This window comes from Sinohyriopsis cumingii, unplaced genomic scaffold (genome assembly GCF_028554795.1).
Source record: "Sinohyriopsis cumingii isolate HCF-2022 unplaced genomic scaffold, ASM2855479v2 utg000036l, whole genome shotgun sequence".
Classification (NCBI taxonomy): domain Eukaryota; kingdom Metazoa; phylum Mollusca; class Bivalvia; order Unionida; family Unionidae; genus Sinohyriopsis; species Sinohyriopsis cumingii.
Window position 1 is genome coordinate 296,015 of NW_028315863.1, and position 21,048 is coordinate 317,062.

General features: G+C 34.8%; 1 long non-coding RNA gene across 1 annotated transcript; it reads left to right on the forward strand.

Moving 5' to 3' along the window:
* Positions 1-3,514: 3,514 nt before the first annotated feature.
* LOC149774998 (uncharacterized) lies at positions 3,515-6,992 on the forward strand. The gene is made up of 2 exons (XR_016416639.1): positions 3,515-3,690; positions 3,892-6,992. It is a non-coding gene; the product is annotated as an uncharacterized LOC149774998 (long non-coding RNA).
* Positions 6,993-21,048: the final 14,056 nt, after the last annotated feature.

The window sequence follows — 21,048 nt, forward strand, 5'->3', positions numbered from 1 at the left end:
AAACAAACGCGCTCCTGAAAATATCAGGATCAATCGAAGCAATACAAAGAAAACGTAAACTTAACACATTCACATACACTAGTAAATAACTAAAACAGGGCATTCGGCGTTTTTTTTTTCTTCTTCGGGTGTGTGTGTTTTCGTTCCTTCTTTTTATCCGAATTTTTCCGGAAATTTAGATTTGGCCCGATTATGTTTCACACCATTTTGTTTTTCGCTGCGTTGGCATACTTGACACGTGTCAAAGATGTGATCACAAATTTTAAAGAATAATTTGTGACATATATAACCGTTTTGTAAAAAGATAATTATTGAAAACTCTTTGTCACGAATAACGAAAGGACGCATATAATGCTGATATCTCCGATTAGGACTCACAGTACTAATTCATTTTCCAGAGTAAAAATATGCAAACCCCATGATATTAAAAATAAAATAACTTAAATTGTTTTAGTGTTCATGATCAAACCTATATTTTTTAGTATAGATGAAACCCGGATGTCAGCTTCTGTGTAGAGGAAAGGATATGAGGCGCGGCATTTTCTGGACCTGCATCTGATCTGTTTGAAACATGTACTTTCAATTCCGCACCAAAGTGTCAGGAGCGAATTTTAGTAATGAGTGTTACAAACTCAAGACTGTTAAAGGACTAAACTTCCAACAATAAAAATTGTCTCTAATTTTTTCACTTACAACTAGGGTAAGTGCTCAAAAGATTCTTTTTCCTACAACATAACTTACATTATTAACCAATCATGGTCAGCCTAACCCATATATATTTATTTTAGGTTCACCCATTTCCAAGCTGCTTCCCATTTTTCCATATCATTAGTACCGCGTGTCCTTTATCTGGTATCTATTCTGCAACAATGATCGAAGAAAAGCAGTCTAAAAGCAAGCCTAGCCTATTTACAACTTACGGAAAAGTAGTATCTTTAATAATGTAATAACATATTGGCCTTAGAAATTTCCTTTAATATTGAGAACCCTTTACATAACGTCACGTTGGTTACCTTAGCAACTTAATATGAGAGAAGTAATTGGGTAATCAAATCAATCTGAAAAAGAAGAAGAAAGGACAAGCCAAGTCAGATGAGTGTGTGTGTGTGTGGGGGGGGGAGAGGGAAATGGGCAGACATACAGGTACATATGTAGGTAGGTAGGCAGGCAGGCAGGCAGGCAGATGGACAGACAGACAGACAGATAGATAGATAGATAGATAGATAGATAGATAGATAGATAGATAGATAGAGAGATAGATAGATTTTGAATTGGATATGTAATATAGCTTTAACATGTTTTCAGTTCCTATCACTAACTGTTACTGCTGAGCGCCAAGCGATATGTATTTGGTATGACTCGGCCGGGAACCGAACCCGCGATAAAGAGAGAGAGAGAGAGAGAGAGAGAGAGAAAAGATGATAAATGTGGAAATATCACTTGTGATTGTGAATTAGATCTGACTTATGAAATAAGGCAAATTGAAATCCAGACATTGATTGCACCAAATAGAAAACGTGTTTATTTCGCATAACACAAACTGTTAAACGAATACGGGTTATTCGGATAGGTAAAAAAATTGAATCAATATATTTATAGTAGTAAACACATATTGATAAACAACAATGAAGGACACTTCACTTTGCGGTGGGTATTATTTAATGGAATATTATCAAATTATCAGAATCTAAAAAAATGTACGTACAAGTATTGCATACATAATACCTTAACAAAACAAGTAAACACAGTGCATACCTTGTATACATTTATGGATTTGAATAGGGGCATGACAACGTAATATGCGTAATAAAATTAGGTGTAAAAAGGCTCTGTACTGAAGTGCTCCAAGAAAAAAAAACATTCGAAAACCATATAAAATTAAAATGAAGCTACAACAAAATTATTAAAACAGACAAAACAAACAACTAAAAAAAAAAAAGAAAACTGAAATTTGATGCTAAAATTTCTGTTCCAGTTACTATTGTAATACTCCATAGGGGTCTTTTTACATAGCGAATTCAATGCTAGCGTGAATCCCGCCAAAAGGCATTTTCCCCCCTGATCTCCAAGGATTTCTGTTCGTCGGTCGGTTACTGGTATAAACGATACAAATTGTACAAACCCAGATGGGCGGAGCTTAAGGACTGGCGGTACTTTTTCAACTCCAATAGTAAACATATGTAAACACTATCATATTCAAAATTCAATAACTTAAAATTTCTGGGTGCTGATGATGAGACCTATAATTATCCATGCACATCTAACCTTGGTGCAAGCTTATATGTGGGGAACACAATATGAGCCACGGCATTTTGTTTGTCTACATGTGCACGAAACAGTATTGAGTACTCCTGAGTCAAGCCTGTACAAATACTAAAATTGCATCAGTAGAAATATTTCTATCTTTTTTGAAAAAAAATTACATCTAGGATAAGCTATTTTAAGATATTTTTACTAAAATTTTAATTTTCTTTATGGCATCACGGTACCAATTGTTTTTCCATATACCTCAATGTTAATGTTTTGTGAAATAAATATACTTTCTGTCCAACTTGGGCATGCATGTCACACACTGTCATATAGAACACTGCTAGATTGTCAATTTGACAATGATATAACCAGTTACTCCATTGCATTTAAGAGAGATAACTCTACTGGAACTAGACAGGGGTAAGAGTTATCTAGTCACAACAGGCACATTTTCAGCCATGTGTACCATATTTTAAAAAAAATCATAAAACATACAAAATATGACCTAGATAGAAATTAACACAAACTCACATGTTGCCAAGAGGCTCAACTTTTTTTTAAAGCCAAACAGAAAGTACAACTCTTACATAATGCACCAATTACAGCTAGTGTTGTTCTTTAAACACCTTAAGCTCCGCCCACCTGGACTTGCGCAATTGGTACCGTTATACCATTATTAAACAGTTATGGACCACCAAACCCGTAAATACTCTATTATTTCTTCACCCATTTCTATAGTTCTTCCGTACAATTAGTACCGTGTGTCCTTTAGGTGTACGGAACAGTGTGTTCAGAAATAAACTACAAAATTAGCTGTGATTGGGGCAACATGTAAGAGTTGTACTTCCTGTTAGGATTTTATTTTATTTTTTAAAAATGAGCCTCCTGGTAACATGTGAAATTATGACAATTTATATCTAGATTATGTGTTGTATTTTTATGATTTAAAAAAAATAATTGTAGTACACATAACTGAAAATGCTTCAGCTGTGACTAGATAACTCTTACCCCTGTCTAGTTTCAGCAGAGTTATCTCTCTTAATTGCAATTGGGTGCCTGGTTTTGTCCCTGTCAAATTGTCAATCTAACATTTTTCTCTATGACAGTGTGTGACATGCATACTGAGGTCGGATAGAAAATATATTTATTTCACAAAACATTAGCATTGAAGTCTATGGAGAAACAATTGGTACCGAAATACCTGCTGTGACAATTGGAACATTGGTCAGTTACTTCCCCCTGATGTGATAAGGTGGCGCTTTAGTCAGGTAAACCCCTTCAATTCCGGTTTACTTCGTCTATGCTGAACCCATACTCGTGACTGTCTGAAAAATGCTTGTCGTGCCTCAGTGAAAAAGCCTATTACCTGTACTAGCCACATTTCTATTAAGATGGTTGGTCAAATGCATCAGTCGCACAATGAACGTGGTGTTCGTTATGGTGAGTACGTTATGACTTGGGCACATTTTGGTATTCATACATACGTACGTTTTGACTCTGTCAAGTTAATTTAGACTTGGGTATGTATTGAGTGTAATTCTCTGGCCAGAGTCGGCATTCATGTATTGGAAAACTTTACTAAGTGCTTTCTTTACTCTCATTAGTCATATAATGACCATGTGTAAATCTCTTCGGTTTCAGGTCAAATCTCCACAGTCCAGGATGCAACGAATCTGAATTCATTAATCAGAAAGACTATTGCTGATGGAAGAAACCAAACAACATCAACAACAACAACAACAACAAAAACCAAACAACAAACAAAAAACCGAACAACAAACAGCAAATACTCAATTGTGACATTCGTAATTAAAGGTACTCCAAGAGTTTCGACGTGAAGGAGAACATGCAGTTATACGTAGCTGAAAAGACATTGATGTCTGAAGTTTCTGATTAAATCATGTATGGCTTGAAAGAGCACGAGAGACTAGATGGAAATGAAAAGCCATTCAAGTGTGAAGTTTGTGACACCGTTCAGCCACAGGTCCACGGTGATTTTCCTTATGAGGGTACATACTGGAGTGAAACCATTCAAATGTGAAGTATGTACTAACATGTTTTGAAGGAGGTCAGACTTGAATGCCCACGTGATGATGCATATTGGAGAAAACAACATTCGTTTGTGAAGTTTGTGATAAACTGTTTAGAGATAATGCCATAGTGAAGAAGCACACAAGAATACAATGTGGAGGAAAACCATTCAAGTGTGAAGTATGTCCTAACCTGTTTTGTAGGAGTTCAGACTTGAATGCCCACATGATGATACATATTGGAGAAAACAACATTCATTTGTGAAGTTTGTGATAAACTGTTTCGAGATAATGCCATAGTGAAGAAGCACATGAGAACACACTGCAGAGGAAAACCATTCAAATGTGAAGTATGTACTAACCTGTTTTGTAGGAGTTCAGACTTGAATGCCCACATGATGATGTATATTGGAGAAAACAACATCCATTTGTGAAGTTTGTGATAAACTGTTTAGAGATAATGCCATAGTGAAGAAGTACACAAGAATACAGTGTGGAGGAAAACCATTCAAATGTGAGGCTAGTGATAATATGCTTAGTGAAAGTGATGAGTTTTGGGTGAACTTGAAGATACATACAGGAGAAAAAACATTCAGTTGTGAAGTTTGCAATGAATTGTTTAGTAGGCATTTAAAGTTGAAAGAACGCACGAGGTTACATACTGGAGAAAAGCCATTCAAATGTGAAGTTTGCTATGAAATCTGCATCAATTGTTCAAAGATGAAAGAGCACTGGAGTGTACATACTGGAGACAAAATATTCTTCCAGTGTGAAGTTTATGACAAACTGTTTAACCACCGTTTTAGCATCAATGCTCATAAGAGGTTATATACTAAAGAAAAGCATTCAAGTGTGAAATTTGCAATAAAATATTCAGTGAGGTTACAACCTGAACAGGCACGTTCAGATACTTACTGGAGAAAAACCATTTAAATTTGAAGTTTGTAAAATAATGTTTAGCCAGAGTACTAGTGTTACCAGACATATGAAAATGTATAAAGGAGTAAAAACATTTATATGCAGTGTTTGTGATATAATGTTTAGAGTGGTGATTCAATGAAGGACATGTAATACATACTGGAGAGAAACCATTCAAGTGTGAAGTTTTTTAGAATTGATCATTTCAAGAAGATCAAAATGACACATGTCATGAAAGCAGACAAGCATACATATGATACAATTGTGATAAAATGTTTGGGCAGTGTCCTCACATGGTCCAGATAAAACTCTGACATACAGAATTGATGACAAAAGTTTCCCCTCACCTCATCCGATGAATAAATTGATCTTTTGAACACTTATTTAAGTAAGTGTAGCCAGTCTTAGAAATTGTAACTAAATGCACCCAGGAGTAAGTTTTCAGTTTTCGAAATTCACTTGGGAATATTGCTTCAGTAGAAATTATGCCAGCATGAAAATAATTACTAGAACTACAAAAAGACACTGTACAATCTCTAGCTTTATATGCCTATTTTAATCATTACTTCATGTCTGTAGTCCACCTTGACTTCAAATCGTCAGAAAAGAAACTATGTTGTTGTAGGGTTTAACGCCATTTTTCAGCACACAATAGGCTATACATGGTGGCTGGTATTAATGGTGGAGGAAGAACCACTGACCCACAAGAAGCTACTGGCAAGCTTTCTCACATACCCACATTAGCTGAATCCAAGACTCAAACCCATGCATATATATGTATATATATATATATATATATATATATATATATATATATACGTTTCTTGTCCATTTGATACTTTTTGTAGACTCTTTGAAGTGAATGAAACAGTACTTTATGTTGGGGCATACTACTTTGTCACAAGAATTAAATCAAATTCAGCACTTTTGTTAAAATTAGACAGCAGTAGCTGCTACAAGGTTTAACAGCATATCAGCATGATCCTGGTTTAACTGTGTTTAGGAAATTTAGGTGTCCTTAGATAAGAAAGAAATCATAAAGGGTAATATCATTAAAATACAAAATCTATTCTTTGTTCTATATAAGCTGTCCTCTTGAAAGACAAAGTCCAAGACTTTTGCATTTGAAACATTATCCAGGATTATGAATAGATGCATATCCTGGTATTTTGACAATTGGAATTTAAATGTGACCCATTTCTAATGCATGGTACTCCAGCATAATTTCCTACTGAGATTGTGTTCTCCATTGCAAATTTACTGAACATGCCACCCATGATCAACATTTGCTAGACTACTGTTTACTACTTATTGGCCAATAATATCATACCAGTTTAAAATCATTATGAACTGGATGTAGCTAACAGTTCAGTGACGTGACACGTAATTGAATGAAGGTTAGTTTATGAAATGATTGTATTAATATTTCATCTGTTATCAGCATTTATTTGATTGTCCATTAAATTATAAGCAATTAGTCAAAACTGGAATATACAATGGATCATGAAGTCAGTGGTCAATGAAGTTGTCAATCCCAAGATGGTTTCCAGTGCTGAATATAACATTGAGTTATGGTAATGAATGGCATATCTTTTTTTCTTATTTACAAAGGGGAACAATGAGATTAGACTGACGTTTTGTCACTTTGTATCAGCTGTTGATTTCTTTTCCAACTTGACTAAATCACCTTCTTGGGGGATTAATTTATCTAGTGCTGTTAGATTTACTTTAAGTGAGTCATGCAATTATTTCAGTAGGTAATGATCTGTTTCCAAAATAAAACCATAGACTAAATTTGTTTGTTACTTTTCTGTGTTATTCTTTTATGAGTATATATTGGCACATGAGCCACCATATAATAATTACAATCAAAATACATGTTGCAGAGGCCTTTGAAACTCTGTAATTGTAGTAAGAGAATATCATAAAATATAAAAGAAAAACCAAATTGTATAGGACTTTGTACTGTGATGCACTCAATTGGAACATCTGTGACGTTCATCCTGGTTCTACTGTTATGTCCGTTTTTTGTAGTCATGTTTACTAAAGAAATTCTTCAATCTTGCTATACTATCTGAAGCATGATCATATGAATTGTTGTGTTCATTTTTGGATTTGAATATATTCAAATTATTTTTCACTGGAATCACAGTGCTCATTTATTTGGAATTATAGTAAATTCAGAGAAGGACATATTTGGATAATATTAGTGGGATACATCAAGAGACTGGTAATACATAGCTACACTATAGGACACTGGCACATTATCATATTCGAGACAACCGGCATATCAACACATTAAGTATTTGAACTGATTTGGAATACCACTAAAATTCAATTTAAATTTTATACATTTGGACTTGTGATAAAACTTTTAGGGCTATTGGGGATTTAATTAACAACACAGTAAGTTATTTTTGAATATTTACGTTGTATTTTAGGGAAATAACTTATTTGTTGAATTTTACAAAACTTGTTGGTTTTGGCTCATTTCTGTTTCTTAGTTTAAGGACATAGATTTGTAACATTATATTCATAGTAATTATGCTAGGGTTCATTGTATTTGCCGAAGATTTATATTACTTCCAATCGCAATACCTGTTTCAGTATAATAAAAGTGTAATATGACTTGAAAGATTCAAGTCACAGAATGAATGATACAGGAACAATGGACAAAAGGATGGACATATTGCCTGATCGCTGTTTTTCTTAAATAACGCAGTATGCGGTCAGGAAATGTCATCAGAAGAGAAACATTTCAGGTTCAATTATATTTATTTATTTCACGGTTTTATGTATATGACAATAGTGTACAATTGAAGAATATATAAATTTAATTTTGATTGGTCGTTAGAGAAAGAGAGAGAGATAAAAGTAAATATACATTGTGTGCAAGAGAGAGAGAGAGAGAGAGAGAGAGAGAGATACAGAAAGAGAGAGATACAGAAAGAGAGGTGAGATACATATAGAGAAAGAGAGAGGGAGATAGAGACAGAGATACATATACAGAGAGAGAGAGAGTGATATATATATATATATATATATATATATATATATATATATATATATATATATGAGATACATAGAGAGAGAGAGGGAGGGAGATAGAGACAGATACATATACAGATTGAGAGAGGGAGATGTCTGATGGTTTTTTAAATGTGTTCATATGTAGATAATTATACATTAATACATAATATAATCTGATTCAAATATCCACGTAAGAACAAAAACAATTGATGAATGGACGATAGTGAGCAAAGAAACTGAAAATTATAAGCATTTACATTCGATTATCAGTGAATGAGAAATGCACAAGAGAGAAATACAGAAAGGGGGGAAGGGAGTAAGATGGGGAAAATATTTGTTTTCAAATATGTTCATATTTCGCTAAACAAACAATTAAAACATGACTAAATCTAACCAAAAATTCACAACAAAAAAACCAAAACAAACGATTGATGGCAAAAGGAGGGAAGGTGAAATCGTGATTTAACAATCAGTCATAATGCCCTCTTCTCCACCAATCTGTACATTAATAAATTCTTTGTTAACCAGCTAAAATGCAACTGGACGGAATAAATCCGCCCACTTTCTTCCTTGTTATCCGTGATCTCCTCGTTCCATATACCATTCCCATGGAGTTAGGAGGTGTCAGTTGTTCCAACAAATCACCTAGAGATAGATAGATAGAAACAAAGATATTAATTTCTTTAACAACTTTATCAATTTTCATAAACAAATAGTGAACCCACCAAAATAGTGACATCAACATATTCCAAAAAGGTACAACATTGCTGCTAACCATTGACGAAAAGATTGTCTGTCAGAGAATATAGTTTCGGCGACATTTTTAACGCTTCTGCTAGCTAAAGTGTTATGATTTCAAATTCGATATAGGTGTTGCTGCAGAATGCGCGATGATAATAATTTCGATAGCATAATATAAACGACAGTTAAGGATACTTTAGAAAACTGACCCTTACGGGAAGTACTGTATAGTCTACTATAACCGATCTTAAATGGAAATAGGAAACTGATAATATCTTTACCTTTTTTGATATTCATTTCCAGAAATTCCATCTTTTTATGCTCATTAATAGCCACAGCCTTTACGCATCGATTCAGTCTTCTCTCACCTAAAATAAATGCTCGATTCAATGAAAGAGAGGTAACAGATTGTAAAAGTACTTTGTACGTATCTATAGCAGGTGTTATTCATTATTGTTTTGCTTTGGATGTTTTCAATAGAGAGAAATAACCTAAGCATAAATAAATAAACTTGAACGTGTTTATGCGTCGTTATTATTACTTCTTCTGTCCATATAAAACACAATCCCGTGTTCAAGGAATAAAATCTCCAAGTCTCATAATATAATCCTGTGCTCGAGGAGTAAGTTCGATGTACGTTTGTAATACATTACAGACCATATTTAATTTATTAATCGTTGACTCCGCCCTATAAACACATAGCAATGAACAATGTCCCGCTAACCAATGCTGTAACTGGCTAGATGGAAGAGTTACTTAAAATCGGCGTCAGTTGAATGACAAACGAGATGCTAATAAATAGACGTAGCCATATATGTCCGGATCAACTATTGATTACTACCTCACCCCTTGTAAGGATCAATAGACGGAGGTGTGATTGATTAATTATAACCCTCTTCCCCCCCCCCCCCCCAACCCTTGTACAAGTACAATTTGAAACGCTTTCTTTCTTTACCATTTATTAAACGAGAAAATAACAGTAATGGATTCTAACCAGATTCCATTCATCAATCAAGCAATTAAAGATAATAACGCAGTCTGGAATTTATTACTTCAGATTGAACGACTTGATTATATTACTCTAGTTTGAATGAAACAGTAATTTAGTGTATTTTTAGGTGCTCGATGTGTGTATTATTTTTCTTACGAATATCAACATATAAAGTGTATTTATACTATTTGTAGCTAAAGGTACTGGTTCTTACAATTGCAAAAGAACGAGTTCAACCTACCACAGCTGTGAATTGGGGTACAAGGATTATCCACTTCTTTATTTTCTTCATTGTTTTCATCTTCTGGAATAAAATATAGGTGACGCACGCTTTGTACTAGTTATATTGTACATTTCTATTTACGTCTCAAATTGTTTCATCAATATGTGTTCACAAGAAAAAGTGCAGAAGCTGATACAATTTCTGAAAGTCTAGTTTTCGTCAACGGAAACAGTTACAACAATCGTAGATAATTCCATTTTGGACAAGGGTTGAATTTTCTTACGGGGGTTTAACTTCACGTCATCATCAAGTCACATGCATTTATAAAACATGTTCTACTTCAGATTTTATTTCAACGCGTCATGCTTATGCATAATGTTTTAAGCATGGAACTTACCATTGAAACAAAATGGGTTGTATAGTTTATCGTAACTATCGGCCGGTGTCAATGGCTTGTTCCCATTCAGTTCCTCCTGTTCCTCATCTTTTTCGTTTCCTGAAAGATATTTTGGAAAATAAAAATGGTAAATGTACATTACCAAAATAACAACAGTTACAACACCAGCAAATGTAAATGTGTATTTTATAAGCATATTATCGTAAGAACAAATATCAAGTCTTATGAATTTAGGAATCATGGTCTCGTTCATAATTTATTTAAACACATAACGTTTGTGTAGGCTTGGCTAATAGTATTGTTCTCTTCGATTTCCTTTTCTTCTTCATCATTTTCATCTGCCGAAAGATATTGCGGCAGATAATAGTAGCTAATACTCATTGTGAATACAAAACATGTTCCCCTGCAGATTTTATTTCAACACGTCATGCTTATGCATTATGTTTTAAGCATGGAACTTACCATTGAAACAAAATGGGTTGTATAGTTTATCGTAACTATCGGCCGGTGTCAATAGTTTGTTCCCATTCAGTTCCTCCTGTTCCTCATCTCTTTTGTTTCCTGAAAGATATTTTGGAAAATAAAAATGGAAAATGTGCATTACCAAAATAACAACAGTTACAACACCAGCAAATGTAAATGTGTATTTTATAAGCCTATTATCGTAAGGACAAATATCAAGTCTTATGAATTTAGGAATCATGGTCTCGTTCATAATTTATTTAAACACATAACGTTTGTGTAGGTTTGGGTAATGGTATTGTTCTCTTCGATTTCCTTTTCTTCTTCATCATTTTCATCTGCTGAAAGATTATGCGGCTGATAATAGTAGCTGATATATATTCATTGTGAATACAAAACTAACTACAATTTAAACAAGAGATAATTACGATATGTAAAATGGTAAATTTTGGAAAGCATTTATCATAACAGCCACATCACGTCTTTTAAATTTATCAATTATGTTTTAATTCCTAATTTGCTTAAACAGTTCATGGTTAAGGATACATTTTAGATGCTTAACTTAGCATAAGAGCAGAAGTCTATCGTAACTATCTGCTGGGGTAAGGAGACTGTCATCCTTTACCTCATTCTTTTCTCCTCCATAATCATCTGCTGAAAGTAACATACATTGTAAAAACAATATCATATTTTGGAGTCGTTAGTTCGTTTAATTATATTTTATTCGAATCTGAGAAGGATATCGGGGCAAAAGCAATTACTCTGCCCCACCCCCAACCACCATCCCGCACCAAACATTAACCATTTTATATATCGTAATTATCTCTCTCTTTAGTTGTAGTTTGTTTTTTTTTATATTTATTCGCAATGAATATTTGCTACTGTTATGTGCCACAATACCACCACTGATTATCCAACACAAACTTAGGAACTTCCTCCAACTGATACAATCTTACTTTGTTTATTGGTCCAATAAACAAAATAAATTTGTATCAGTTGCATGAAGTTCCTAGGTTTTTGTTGGATAATCAATCACAAAATGTATTTGTTTCAAAAACATTTTGGTTAATATTTCCTAATTTCTATATAATCTGCAAAGAACTGATATTGGTCCGCCGAACAATGGAAGTAAAATGTCATACTGACGCGATCAAGAGCATTTATCCCAACTCAGGAATGATCGAGTACATACCACGAAAGAACACTTGTCCCAACTCAGGAAAATAATCGACTACAAATAGCGAGAATAAGAACACCGTAAAGCTACTTAGAATCCCAACTTCATAACTTTTCGTGGTTTCAAAATGTCCAGCTATTACAGGACTATTCAACCTCGCTAATCCGCTATTCAAATTTTTTCATAGAAAGCACAACAAATTCGATTGCATTAATAGCAAGCATGGTCATTACTGATTATGAGAAGAATATCTCTGCACAAATAATACAACTGTTCATTAAGTAAATGCATATGCTTGTATCTGATTGGTGTTGGTAGCCTACAAAACAAGCTTCCTAAATGTACATTCATTCAGTTATGCAACGTTAGCTCCGTCTTCGGGGTTGGATACTATACTTATAGTTGTTCACTTATGGCCATTTGTCTTGTTTGTGTGACAGTATAGAGTTCTCATTTTCGTAGCAACGTCTTGATCTCAATGCATGGATTAAGTGCTGGTGTAATAATGGACAAATGCACGTGGAAAAGAATGCATTCACTGGTTGTAATGTGACAAAGACATGAAAAATATGAAGTTTAACTATGAAATCACAAAGATAAGGACAAGGAAAAAGGTATTCCACCTGGAAAAACAACGTCTAATTTAAAGCATACAAAATATTTGAATAATTCCCGCTCTTTGAAAAGGTCAAAGCAAGCACAGCTGATGCATTATAACAAGGGCGAAAAGGCTGCCTCAATTAGTCGCCTCTTATGATACACGGGATGATGCATCTGCAATATTCTGTATTTCCCGAAACTAAATGGTGCAAGGGACAGTAGTTATGTTTCAAAATAGCCTGTCAGCATAAAACTGCTAACCCAGTGTGAAACATAAAATGTGCGCATAAAATATCTAAACTTTACGTATTTCTATATTATCCCGATTGAGAGAATGCTTCGTTAAACCCTCTATACATACATACAAACATACTCATATTGCATAACTCCAAACTGACCTGAAATGATAGTTTCTACCACAGGCCGATAACCAAGTAGCTCCTCAACATCGATAACTCCTTGGAATTCCTAGAAATAATCAAAGATCTTGAAGATTATTTATGACAGATTATAGTGACTAAAGGTTCAAGCGACATAGAGATCAAAATAATAATACAATCAAATCAACACACACACACAGAGACATACACACACACAGACATATTTTCGATATTTATACAGATATCCACGAAATCTACATACATACCTCGAACTATACGCTTGACAACAAGACCTAAACACTTGACACATTATGCACTATATATGTGACAATATCTTCGCTAGCCAAAGTTCCGATATGATACCCTATATACATCTTGGTGTTTCGAGCAAATTTTTATGTGCGTCGGGTCTTTGAATTTCATTGGATGCAATGGCTTGCCGCTGCATCGAATCAAAATAAAGTTGTTTACATTTGAACACTGTTGCTGCGTGATTGAGGCAAGGGAGCACACAACTTAAATGGACTATTTTTAAATATATATAAAAAGCTTATAAAAAAGGAATTTTCCACTGTCGGTCCGTGTTTGTACAAATATATTTACGCACATAAACCTGCAATGGCTTCTCTGTGGCACGTAGAGATACTTTCGATGCTAAACTTAGCAAAGTATTCTTTTTAAGGCAATTGTCTCCATCATTTCCGGCCGATTACAATGCACCGTTATTACACGCTATTGGTTAGCTGGCATTAAATACTAAAGTAGGAAATCCGATAGATGTATCTAGGAGAAAGCACTAAAATATATGTTCGATCCACCAAGGTGCAGATTGGGTTATCGTATTGGAACTTTGGCTAGCGAAGATGACATGAAGCCCGATTGGCACTGGAATCCATGTTCATGTATAACAGATAGTGCTAAGATAGTGCAACTGTAATGCGCTCGTTTCTCAGCTATCCGTCCTGGGTTCGATTCCCAGTATGTGCAATAGTAAATAATCATCAATCCATTTTCCGCGATTTCCTGTCGACTCAACAGTCATTTCAGCGAAAGAGTCCATCCTACGGTACCATATATTTCAGAAAGACATGGCTTGAACATTTGAACACGATACACGCAATAAATATGACAATCGCAAAACAATTCACGATTAAATTTAGAACACGTGTTTCTGAAACGCATACGAATGTCACGTGTTCTTATAAACCTTTTGTATAAGAAGAGTACACATGAATGAGACATTGATCTCATTGACTTTGTTCTCAGCATCACTAGCAAACGTTCCTCTGACACCAAGAAGGTTGAGCGGTCGTAGAGAAGATGAGTGTTTCCTAAGTGGCATTTACCTGGTATGTTGGTATATGGAGGCTTTCCTTGTTGAATTCTGATAGAAGCTTGACCAGCTTTTCACAATCAACTTTGCTGAGCAGGTATTGTCCTGTATTATTCACGTTCCTGAAAAAGACATGAAAATAATCAACATCATATTGACATGTGTATGAGTATATGTGTATGTTGAAGTCTCGTCTTATAGGACATGAATTATCACTCTATATTCATGGCATACAATTAGTTTTAAGGCTTCCAAATCCAGAAATATATGCCTGTTATAAAGAGCAGGATATTTGTCCAGGACTTCTCTTTACTGATTGTTCTGTCTTGGTCTAGCTGAAACTGGACATATATTTTGAAAATTAAAAGTGTTATGTTTCTGGATTTGACCGAACAATCCTACTTCATATATGTGGTCCTCCCTATACTAAAATATATGAATTTGTTCTGTTCTACCGTTTCACCTCTTTCCTATCAATCTTTTATATGACATTCGGGTATGTGCATTTCAGAGAGAGAGAGAGAGAGAGAGAGAGAGTATAATTGGAGGTAGAGGTGAAGAAATAATACGTTTCGTGACCTAATGCAGATAATTCACAGATAAATGAATAGTTGGATTAACAGACGTGTAGACAGAAGAATATATCAATTTATACAACGTTGTAAAGTCGGGATTGATGTACGTACATGCGTATATATGCTTTACCTTCTATCATCAGTGGAATTTTCTGCATGTTGTAACATACAGGTAGACCAACAGTCCACGAACGATTTGACCTTTTGTCAGCAATCTCAGTGGCGACTCCTTCATATTCCAAAGAGAGCTGGAAGATATAGTATTGGTATAAGCAGCTGTCGCTCGTTGTAATGGGATACCAAATAACTTCAGACAAAAAGCGAAATTGGATTTATGTAGAGATTTAATTCGATCCTGTAATGGTAAAGGTTGCCAATGTAATAGCCTTAACTAATATTCCATCTTATGCTATGATGACAGTTAATGTTTGTGTTAGCGTTATTCCTTTATCTCTCCTTGTCGTATTTGCTACTTAAGTGCCTTACTGTTACCAATTTTCCTTTCAAGTGTGGCGTAAGCTGCATCACGTTAAATAGGGACTAATTATTTTATATATTTAATCGCAAATTGTGTTTCTTTTTTATAAAAAAAAAAAAATTATACAGCTGCTAAATTCACCTTTAGTCACTGAATTTTAAATGCTTTGCCTGCTTATGTTTCAATTCATGCCGTGTGTATTTTGTCCAATTTGTATTCATGTTATGATGCGTTTTGATGTCTTGCTAATCACGCTTGTTGTAATGCCTGATTTGTTTTACGTAATGTCGGTAAATAGATTGTTGTTTTAAATCATTCCGACATTAAATACATCTTATCATATACTCTGATAATTACAAGTATGGAACAAAGAATTCTCATGTTCATTGGTATTTCCAAAGACAGAAATGATCCGAGGTGAATGGAAAAGTGTTATATCTGAAGAATATTACACAGCCATTTGTTAGTAATAAATATCGGCTTACTGAGGCAATGTTAACCGCTTGATTTGTCTCCTCCTTTAAAAGTTTAATGTATCCATCAGAGTTCCTCTTCGCCACCTTCCTGGCTTTCTTTACTTTCCTCTTGCTAAACCAAGACGCGTTCTCTTCCAAAACCAACTTTTCTAATCTGACCATTGATCGTTTGTAGACCTAGAAATGAGGGAAATAAAACATTAACAGGGGTCCTTACTTGACCGATCGGTTTCAAACCCTGGTGCGATTCCCGCTAGAAGTCATAAGTTTACCCCAAATATCCAAAGGCTTCCACACAACTTCAGTTGTAAAGTAGAAAGTCCGACGTGTCCCTTCTATACATACATTTTACTCTAATCATTGCAAGACCACAGATCTCACAACCTGACAAATATATGAAATATATGGTTTCTCTTCGTTATGTTTCCGTACCGCCAGCAGTTCACGTCGTAGAAATTATGCAACTGTCCCTGAACACAGGGAACTAGTTTAAACGACGCTACCTTAGGCCAGTCAAACTGTAGTTTCCAGGCACTGTCGTAGGTATAACTGTTTGGCCTTTGCCACCATGGCCACATAAACGGCATCTGCCGAGTCCCTTCTTATTGATTATATTGTGTAATTTACCGGTTTCCCACCATAAATACTGCCACTGCAGTCACACCACCAATGTACGCGACTAGATTTTAGTAGGTACTTTATTAATCCATGGACACTTATTCGGTATGGACTTGAATTCACTACTACTGAACAATGGCATCATGGAAACTCACTAACACTTTACTCTGTGACGTTTGTTCCTAGTAATTGGCCTATTATTTCGGGCAAAGGAATATTTATATTGCATCAAATTCCAATAATCAGACAAGTCATCACAAAAATATAAAAATTCCTTAAAACGGTACACTATAACCAAATGCGAATACTTCAAATTTATTACGATAGCATCAACAGCTGGCTATTTTTTTAAAAATCTACACATACAGATAATAATTCCAAATATTGACAAAGAATGAATTGCAACATTAAATTAGCCGCAAGGCATTTGGAAACTAACAAAAACTGCATGATGTTAACAATTTAACGTGATGAGTTCACTTACAAACAATACGACATGAAAAATGATCATGCGACATAAAATTTATCAGGTGACGTTTTGCCATCAAATGAAAAACCATCTGTCACAGGAATCATATAATCAAAGATAATCTTATGAATTTATGGCGAGCAGATGTAAATGATACACAATGTTTCATAATTTGAATATTATTCCGCGTGTCACCTACAATATAACGGGGGCTGTCCATATAATTATAGGCTTTTTTGTGTTTATCTGCCTAAATGTTTTATGTTTGTTTTGGACAGTGTGATTTAACGTTTTGGGCCTCGACACATGTCGTTTTGACTTTATGAACATCCAGCAAGGTTAAACATTTCCTAGGTTGGCATTTGAAAATTTCTATGTGGGGTAAAAAGGTCATATTTCGACAGATGTAGCCACCACTGTGCGTTTCTATGTTAGTTACCCTTTCTTTCCAATAACCGTTTGACTACCAATTGGTAAAACGGACGCCATATTGTTAACATAACATTAAAATAAAAGTGGCTGGGCAAGGAAAATCAACATGGTGGTGGACATTTTATAATATGAAGACAGAGGAATGATTTAATGAGCTTTTTTGGGACCAATTCAAAGATACGCTAGGTCTTGACATATCAAATATAATAAAGGACAAGCGCTATTTGTAAATGATATCAACTATGTGATAAACCTATTTATAACAGTTCTAGGTTGTTAATTAGGTACATACAGTCATGTTGTATTTGTTTAATACTCTAATCAGGAAATAAAACAATTCAGACCTTTGTATGGATGTATTCAGTTTTATGAACCATCAAAACTATCATATTGATCGACGCGAACTCATCAAGACGAGACTTACTGTTTCATAACTTCTTATTGAATTGAATAAATATATGTATTAATATTGTACCAACGTTTTCGGTTGAGCTCCAGTCTGTACTCAATGAATATAGTAGTATTTAATTACTCCGGACTAAATTTAATGTACCTTCTGTCCTTTTTCAACTCTATTACAGAAACGTTTGTATGGGTTCAGCATCTCCTGGAAGGACGTTTCGTATTTTCTCAAGATGACTTTTTCATCAGCTTCTCTCTCACTGTAAATTAAGATATAAAACCGTATTGTCGCGGCAAACATCTTTACTCTATACCAATTAAGGGCTAAGATACAGACATCGCTTTTACCAAATACCCAATCTCCCCGAGCAGATATTGAAATGTCTTGGCACACTTCAGGTACTATAGCAAAATAAAACCACACTAATCGACAATTTTCGCGATTAAAACAGTAAGTGGACTCTGGTTCGTTTCTTCACAGCCTTATGTTTACTTACAAAATATGTACAGTTCAAAGGATACATAACAAATTATTGTGATATTGTATGGAAACTGATTATCTAACATACTATATATCCACAATAATAATAATAATAATAATAATAATAATAATAATAATAATAATAATATATCATCATCATTATAATCGTAATCGCGACATTCGTTACATGCCAGAAAGTAGTAATTATGTAAGTAATCACGAAAATAGACAGGCTTCTTCAAGTTTTCGTAAAACCAACTTTATTCTCAATATAAGGAATCTAAAGCATGGAGATCACCTCCGATGCAACCCACCATACTTTTATTTCTTTTCTTTTACTTAAGGTTGTCTGGTATGATTCCCAACATGGACATGGTTATAGTGATGGGCTATTGAATTTCATTCTCAGTCTCAAATACTCTGGCGTCTATTTCCATGCGGGTACGGGTGGAGTGGTTGGGGTTGTGTTCATTTGGAACACCATTGACCTTTACCATTACATGCGAGAGTAAATCTATGATATTTAACTCACTCGCATTGGAAACAGACGATGACGGGTTTAATCTGGTTTGAACTGGTGCTGGGTCGTTCAAAATCTACCAATTGTACACTACTCTACTTAACAATTGTACTCACTCGAGAAGGAGATTGGCAGCCTCTTCATATGAACATAATGATTCACGAGCAAAACGGGTCCTTTCTTCCATCGATGCCACTTCCATTCGGAGTGCAGATTCTATCTGAAGTATACCTACAAACCAATAAAGAGCTTACGAATTAATATATCTCACTGTAGTAGACTGTGGTGCTACGTTTTGTGGGACGAGATTGTCAATGGATTGAGGAAGTAACGACGGAAAGATAGGCAAACTGAATTAGTGTTTCGAAATGAGAGTGAGAACGATGGAATGATACACTGTTTACTTGTTGGCATGTTTAATTCAAGCAATGCTTATTCCTTTCGTGATGTATTTGAAGCCGATGGATAGATGGATCGATAACTAGATGTTAATTTCTTACTTTAAATATAAAGTACTTGGTGTTTCAGTATATACATACAAGAAGGCTTTTAACAAAAAAAGGAGTACCAGCTAGCGTGGAAAAGGGGTGGAATCTGGTTCAATCGTTACCGCGAGTAAATATGGTCAAATGATTATACATGTATGTTATTAAAGGACATATGCAATGAAGGCAACCCCACCCAACCTCCATTTTTATGAATATCATCAAAGAAATAACTCTTATTAAAGAAGAAAATAGCAAACGTGGAGACATGTAGGAAACTTACCATCAACGTTGTGTTGCCTCAGGATATAAAGTTTATCAGACACGTTCTTACACCATTTCTCTGCCTTTTCGGCAAACTCTCTTTCCAGCTGGGTACGAACTTGCATCACAGACAACCAGAATGGAACGTCTCTAAGAAACAAGAAGAACGACACATTTGCTCTGTTGTAATTTTACTAGCTTAGGCTGACACAATAAATACCATGATTTATGCAGAGATATGCCTAACACAAAGAAGGAAATATAATTACTGCTAATGTAACAAAGGTACCAAACAGTCCACTAAAATAACTGACTGAATTGCTAACTAGATGCTAAGTGATTATTTGAGTGGATGTATGGACTGGCCTGCAGATTTTCGAACTGGGTGCAGGGACTGACTGACTGACTGATAACTGTAACTGACTACATGACAGTGAGTATGCCTGGATGACATGCAGTATGCGTGGACAAATAAACTGGCTGAATAAGTAACTAACTAAACTAAGTAACTAAGTAACTAACTAGCTAAATAAATAAATAAATAAATGATAAGGTGGTAGGACTGGACCAAAATCGATTAATAGTTTATTTCAATCAATAAGATAGATTACAACTCACAATGTATGTACCTATAAACCTATTTTCCTTGTTAAATACCCATCTAACCTATCGGCCTCGCTATCGATGTATTTATTTCCCATTCACGACCTTTATTTTGCAAAACATTTATATATTAGCCGCATACAAATTATGGGTATGGTCATGTCAACTCGGATATGAACTCACTGAAGGAATGCCGGTCTGTTTCACGATATCCTTAAGCATGGATACTCGTTTAGTAAATTGTATACAATAATCTGTAACTGAAACCGATATCGCAATCTAAGTTATACTTTTATCGTTTAACGATATATTTCAAACAAAGCAAGGCATTTAAAACAAAGCAAACGTGGCAATGGTACTTACGATAATACATCGCAGCTATCCCCAAGTCCATTAAATAGCTTTAGATCTACCATTTTATCGAAATTTAACACTGTCTGAAACAACGCGTGTTAAATACGAGAACGGCGCTAGACTAAAACTGACAACGTCCCATGTCAACCAGCAGATGACGTCGAGAATGTAGTGACGTCAACAGTTGCTTAGAATTTCGAAGTTCTTTAGAACAGACACTAAGAAAACTTTCGACCGCGGTATTTCTGAACTTAACGTGGTATAGTACAATTATATTAGCGACCAACAATTCAATGTTCTTGGGCAGGGGACTGACACTTTCCGTCTCTTAATACTGGAAATTGTCTTGATATTTGATA